The following is a 7864-nucleotide window of genomic DNA, read 5'->3' as shown; positions in this document are numbered from 1 at the left end:
TGCTCAATGTACGCATTAATACAATGCTTAACTTAAATAAAATCAGTACAACAAAACAAAGAATATCACTCAAACATATTACACTACAACTTACTTTTACTTTTAGAGGTCAATCTAAACTACATTTTCCCCTTTAATTTGCCTACAATATATTTTATAAATTTCCTATAATTTAATCTCCAAAATTTTAAACAAACTAGTGACTAAATAATTAAGTCATTTCTAGAGACTAAAATTAATTAATCTTTACCCACAATCTAATCGGACAAAAATGTCCACCACCTAAAAAATGAGTTACAGAAATGAAAGAAGAACATGCCTAAGTTCACCAATAATTATACATACACTCTTGCCACGACTAAATGAGAGAAGTACGTAGTAGTTCTTCTAAATTATTTGCAAGTAAAATATAAAATAGCTATTGTTGATCATACTTAATATTTATCAAAATTTTGAATTGTAATGCAATTAAAACTTTGACAATTTTATACACCATTTTCTAATATATAAGTTTTTCTTCTTCTTTAATTTAAATAATTTAGAAAAATTAATCAAATAAATTATTGAAATTAAATTTCTCAATATTTTATACTGTTATTCAAAATTACCTTTAATATTTTAAAATGAATATTCTTCCTCTTTTCGCTTAATTTATTTTCACCTAATTAATTAATAACTGGATAGAAAAATGATTATATAGTTTAAGCCTATCAATCCTTTTCAATTGTAATAAGAAAAAAAAAAGACTTTATGTCATTAATTAATAGATTTGGTGCGTGTTCGTGATGTTGCTTGATCGAACCAGCGGTGCTAAAGAAGAGCGACACGAACTTGGAGCCACCTGATAAGAAGAAAAAGAACCCAAGAAACAGAAACGGGGACCCTAGCACAGTGGACGAAGAAGAGTAACAGTACACGTGTTTGAAGAGAAAAAGGAATTCAGAGATTATTATTATCTGATAAAACAGAAAGAAGGTACAGAGAACATATATACAAAGTGATGAGATTCAGAATAATAGTTGAAGCCCAAAGAGGGCCAAAGCAAATGGAGGTCCAAAAAAGAATAAAAACTATTATACTTAACACCCCCCGTCAAGCTCGAAGTAAAGATTTTTCATGCCCAGCTTGGATTGGAGCTGCTGGAATGTAGATGGAGGCAGAGGCTTTGTGAACATATTTGTTGTTTGCATGGAGGAAGGAATCGGAAGGAGTTTTATCAGTCCAGCGTTAAGTTTCTCCCGAACAAGGTGGCAGTCGATTTCGATATGTTTAGTGCGTTCGTGGAAAACTTGATTTGATGCAATCTGGATTGCAGACTGGTTATCACAGTAGAGTAGTGCTGGTTGGGTGAAGGAAACATGAAGATCACGAAGCAGATATGTCAGCCACTAGATCCCGCATGTAGTTGCTGCTAGAGCACGGTACTCAACTTCAGAGGAGCTTCTGGAGATCGTCTGCTACTTCTTGGATTTCCAAGACACAAGAGACTCACCAAGATAAATTGAAAAACCTGTGACAGACTTTCTTGTCTCTGGACAGGTAGCCCAATCCGAGTCGCCATATGCCTTTAGCTGGGGGATGCTTGCTGCTGATAGAAAGATGTCGTTGCCAGGGGTATTCTTCAAGTACCGAAGGATGCGAAAGGCAGCTTGTTGGTGAATAGTGGTGGGTGCGGATACAAACTGACTGAGCTTGTTCACACTGAATGTGATATCTGGCCTGGTGTTAGTCAAGTAAATAAGTCTTCCTATTAATCTGCGGTATGAAGACGAGTCGGCAGCAGCTAGTGGAACTCCTTGAGTGCTGGAGAGAGGTGAAGAGTGGACCATATGAGTGGGGACTGGTGCACATTCAAGCATCCATGTTTCATGTAGAAGATCCATGGTGTATTTTCGTTGGGATAGGTGGATTCCAGCGCTGTTGCGGGCTACCTCGAGTCCCAGAAAGAATGTGAGATCACCCAGATTTTTGATTTGGAAGTGTTGATGCAACAGGGTGGTGATGTGCTTGATCTCCTCAGCATTGTTGCCCGTGAGCACAATATCGTCGACATACACAAGAAGAGCAGTGATATGATTAGAATGTGTTTTTAAAAATAAAGAATGATCAGCAGCAGATAACACATAACCATTATTGAGTAAAAAATGTGATAATTTAGCATACCATTGCCTGCCAGCCTGTCGTAGCCCATAGAGAGATTGCTGGAGTTTGCACACGAATTTTGGATTAGGAACAGCAACCCCAGGTGGAGGCTTCATGTAGACTTCTTCATGTAGATCTCCATGGAGGAAGGCGTTATTAACGTCCAGCTGTTTGAGATCCCAGTTGTGTGATGAAGCCACAGCCAAAAGAAGACGTAGAGTGGTAAGCTTTGCGACAGGGGCAAAGGTGTCGAGAAAGTCGAGCCCTTCAAGTTGCGTGTAGCCTTTTGCAACAAGGCGTGCTTTGTAACGATCTATCGTGCCATCAGATTTATGTTTGACTTTGTATACCCAACGACACCCAATTGCTGTTTTTCCTGATGGAAGCAGTACAAGGGTCCAAGTTTGATTAGCCGAGAGGGCATTGAGCTCGACCTCCATTGCCTTTTTCCAGCAGTCATGTTTGGAGGCATCCTTATAAGTGCAGGGTTCATTGGAATAAGAAAAAGAGACAACAATGTGTTTAAAATTGGAAGATAATTGATTATAGGAAACAAAATTACCAATGGGATATTTTGAACTTGTATTATGTGTTGATGCCAAATCAGTACGAAAATCTTCAAGATATGTTGGTGCCCTTCTGGATCAATCTTCTTGGCAGATTGTGATCCACAATTTCAGTGGGGAACATGGGCTCAGTAACAGTATTATCAGAGAAAAAAAATCATAATTGGGGTTATAAGATTGGGGAATGGGCAAGGATAAACTGTTGGGACTCTTATTGTTATCATCTTTCATTTTGTAAGGAAAGAGATTTTCATAAAAAAACAGTATGTCTTGAGATCTCAATTCTATGATTCTTAAGATTAAGAAAAAGATTACCTTTTGTGTGAGGTTGAAAACCTAAAAAGATACCAGAAACAGATCTATCATCTAGTTTTTTTCGATCAGATTTGATAGTGCTGGAATAATAAAGGCAGCCAAAAACACGCAGTAAAGAAATGTCATATAGAGTACCATATAGTCTTTCATAGCGGGTCATGTTTTTAAGTAAAGGAGTTGGTATACAATTAATAAGTAAAACAACATGCAAAACAGCAAAGTGCCAAAATATAGGAGGTAAATTAGCTTGAACAAGTAAAGCACGAGTCACATTAAGAATATGTTGGTGTTTACGCTCTACTATACCATTTTGCTCAGGTGTTTCAATGCAGGTTTTTTGATGAATAATTCCTTTAGAAGAGAAAAAATTTGTCATGGCAAACTCAGCTCCATTATCAGAGCGAATAATTTTAATAGTAGTTTGAAAGTGATTTTCAACATAAGATATAAAGCTAGTTACATGAGTTCTCACTTCAGATTTTGTGCGAATAAGAATGACCCAAGTATAACGAGAAAAATCATCCACAATAGTTAAGAAATATCTAAAACCATGCATAGAAATGATAGAGCAGGGACCCCAAATATCCATATGTAAAATATCAAAATTTTTGGAAGTAGTGGAATCAGTTAAAACAAAGGGAAGTTTTCGTTGCTTTGCTCTATGGCAAGTATCACACAGATATGTTTTTTTTGAGAGGAATACAAGAATATCGAGATCTCAAAACATGCAATCTTTCATTAGAAAGATGTCCCAGTCTGTTGTGCCACAAATTATCATCCTTCGTTACACAATGAAAAGAAGGAACAAAATTGTTCGTGACATTTCTATGAAAAACATACAAGCCATCTTTAGCATCAACTGTACCAATCTTCTCTTTCGTTAGATTGTCCTGTATTACACAATCCTTAGATGAGAAAATTAATTGGCAGTTCAGATTTGAAGCAAGTTTAGAAGCGGACACTAAATTGAAAGTAAATTCAGGTACATACAAAACATTTGTTAGATAAAATCTATTGCTAAAAGAAACAGTTATAGAATAACTGGTGTAAAAACAGTGCCCATTCGGTAGACTAATGAGAACAGGTTTGATGCTTTTATACGTGGTGAAATCAGACAAGCAAGTGCAAACATGGTCAGTTGCTCCTGAATCTAGTATCCAGGAGCCTTTAATAGTAGTGTAAAGATTTGAAAGAATAACATTACCTGTTGGAGATTATTTACGGTTTGTATCAACAGTGAAGGAGCCCACTTGGTTTAATTGTGCAGAGGGTTGACTTGTTGTATTGTTGGCAAAATTTTGTTTGAGCAATGCAGACAGAACCTGACATTGTTGAGCTGTAAAGGCAGAACGCATGTCTTCATTTCCCTGTTCTTGTTGACAATTCTCAAAAGAAACATCGTCAGTTAGAATAACATTGAGTAAAGGGGTTGTCCTACTGTTAGGTGGATTGTAACCCGGAGGAAAACCATGCTTCCTGTAACAAGTGTCTATGGTGTGACCTATCTTACCACAGTGGGTACAAACTTTTCTATTGTTGTTGAACCTAAAATTTTTATTCTCTTCATTTGGAAAACCTACTTTCCTGAAACATACGTTCTCGGTGTGACCCAATTTTCCACAGAAAGAGCAAGTGATAGCAAAATTACGACTTGTACTAGTATGATTAATGCTTGTAATAAAAAAATTACTTGCCAATTGACGCTCTTGCTGAGCCACTAGAGAGAAGATTTTGGAGATAGGCGGTACTGGTTCCATAAGGAGCACGTGAGATCGAATATTGCTGAATTGTTCATTAAGCCCCTGCAAGAATTGCATTGCCTGGTCTTCGCACTTCCTTTTGCTGATAGTAGATGCTACAGTACAAGAACATTTATTCTCACAAACACAAACGGGGTTAGGTAGAAAATTATCAAGTTCATCCCAAATTATCCTTAATTTGGTAAAGTAATCGGTGACTGACAAATCATTTTGACTCAAGGAAGAGGCCTCTAATTGCAGATCGAAAATTCAGGATAGGTCACCTTGTGAATATCGTGTTTTTAAATCATTCCAAACATCAACCGCTACGTCCATCCAAATAACACTTTGCCTAATTGGAAGGGATACCGAATGCATTAACCATGAAACTACCATGTTGTTGCATCTTATCCACGCCGAATATGTAGAATCGTTCATCGGTGGGCAGGGGTGAGTTCCCAAAACGAATTCCACCTTATTCTTTGCGCTCAACGCCGTTATAACGAACCTGCTCCATGAGTGGTAGTTCGTTGAGTCAAGAACCGGCGAGACCAGTGAAGCTGCTGGGTTCTCTCCGGGATGTAGATAGAGATAGCTGTTTGCAGAGGGTTCCAGCGTAGTCCTTGTTGTTCGTTCTTCCGCCATTTCACTAGACAGGAAGAAAGAAAACAAAGTAAATACAAGAAATGTTCATAAAGATGAAGAAAAAAGAAAAAGAAAAAGGGAGCGCGCAGCAGAGCTTCTCAAAGGAAGAGCTCTGATACCATAATAGATTTGGTGCGTGTCCGTGATGTTGCTTGATCGGACCAGCGGTGCCAAAGAAGAGCGACACGAACTTGGAGCCACCTGATAAAAAGAAAAAGAACCCAAGAAACAGAAACGGGGACCCTAGCACAGTGGACGAAGAAGAGTAACAATACACGTGTTTGAAGAGAAAAAGGAATTCAGAGATTATTATTATCTGATAAAACAGAAAGAAGGTCCAGAGAAGATATATACAAAGTGATGAGATTCAGAATAATAGCTGAAGCTCAAAGAGGCCCAAAACAAATGGAGGCCCAAAAAAGAATAAAAACTATTATACTTAACATTAATTTTAATATATTTCTTCTACTAAAAAATCTTAATTAATTCAGAATATTAAAAAATAATTAATACACCAGATAATCAGAAAAAAGTCTTGTAGAAAGACAAATAATTTTCTTTGTAAATAGTATTAGAAAAAGTATTTTTGTTTTTATATATGAAGATATTTTGTTATAATTCTAAAACAAACAATTATTATTACACTTATCTATCTCTATATATAACACATTTATAATCACTAATTGATCCAATATAAAAAAAAATGTATCTTTTAGGTTGGTTCGCGGACATAGTTTAATACATGCATTGCAAACGATGGGCTCCAAAATCCACGATCTCAATTAATTAATATTTGGTCAACTATTGAGGATTTCCATTTTACTAATTTTGCACAAACAAAACTTTTGACCAATATTATGGTTAACTTTTACTTTGGTCCCTTTTATTGGAAGTATCTTTTTCATACACTATGTTTTTATTCCCTCTTAATTGACATTTTTAAAAGAAATGTGCGTAAATGGTAGATGGTTTCATTATTATTTTTTTAATTATTTATCTATCAAGAGCGAGTAAACCATGTCATTTGGAGTGAGTAAACCATGTCATTTGGTATCCGTCCCCATCGTATAGAACTAATGCAATATGGTAAGATAAGAAAATACACAATAAATTAAAAAATATATGATAAATTAGGTAACACGCGATAAATTTGTAACGCTATTTTCGTTAAGATATACATTAAATATAACCTATAAATGAAATAACTCATTATAAATATTATAAATAAGCATGATTATACAAGAATAATGTACATTTTTATCAATATATCACCTACTCTAATACAAAACACTTATTTGATCGTTGAGTAACATTTTGCATAACTACTCCCAATCCAATACTAAAGAATGAATATAAGAAGGAAATCAGAAAAGAAACGATCTATGAACAAGTAACAATTATTCAGTCGGTAGTAAATACTATCTAGATTTTATACAAATAAAAATTATATTTTTATTTTCATCTACTTCATAGTTGTTTTATATAGGTAATAAATCATGCAATTCATACTTATTTTATATAGGTAATAAATAATGCAAGAGTCTAAAGTGAAACTTATCTGAACCACTCTTTTATTTATCTAGAATAATTTATCACCTCGTATCCGTTGAAGTATCATCCTAATGGATATGTTTCAAGCCATTTTTTCATAAGATTTTTAAGAAGATAAAAAAAAACATAAACTTTTCAATAAATTAAAAATTAACTTATGCACTATTTAAAAAAAATATAAGAGTCTTTAAAAAAAAAATTATGTATAATTTAATTTTAATTAATAAAAAAATATATATTTTCTCTTCAATATATACTCTTTAATATATTCAACTTCAATATATACTCTTTAATATAAACAACGAGGCAGATTCCAAAGTAAGTTAGTTAATATTTCTTCTAGATATTGAGTGAAAATGTATTAGAAATTCTGAATGTTAATATGTTGTGATTTATTTTTCTTAAATATTTCTTTAGTGAAGTTACGAAAAGAAGTCAAATTTAAAATCCCAAAAAAGATTGTTTAAAATCACAGATGTAGGGACAAGTTCGATGAATTAATTGAGAAAGATGTTAAACTTGAAAAAGAAAGAGAGAGATTTAGCATTTTAAATAAAGTACACGTGTTTTTAACGACACCGCAGTTAGTGGTAAAATAACTCTCGTTATCATGAACTTTTCTCAGCACTATCCTTCTAAATTAATAGTAATTAGAAAGACATTAAAAGTTAGATTAGTGGGCAGAGTAGTTTCAGACACCAAAACCTGAAATATCGCGATTCCACTTAACAAATCTTTTATCCTGCAAAAGTCAAAACCCAAAACTAGCCCTTCTTTTAGCACTTGGGTCCAAATGAGATGTATAAACTTTTGTTATAATATAGAAAGATAATATTATAGATTTCATATTAATTAAAAATAATTACTTTTTATAACACTATAAGAAAAGAATGAAATAAAAACTAT

General features: G+C 34.2%; 1 pseudogene; it reads right to left on the bottom strand.

The window, feature by feature from the left end:
- Window positions 1-4237: 4237 nt before the first annotated feature.
- On the bottom strand, window positions 4238-5452 carry LOC137839060 (uncharacterized; annotated as a pseudogene).
- Between the last annotated feature and the right edge of the window lie 2412 nt (window positions 5453-7864).

This window comes from Phaseolus vulgaris, chromosome 3 (assembly GCF_051622355.1).
Source record: "Phaseolus vulgaris cultivar YP4 chromosome 3, ASM5162235v1, whole genome shotgun sequence".
NCBI lineage: Eukaryota > Viridiplantae > Streptophyta > Magnoliopsida > Fabales > Fabaceae > Phaseolus > Phaseolus vulgaris.
This window is presented reverse-complemented; position numbering and strand designations above follow the sequence as displayed.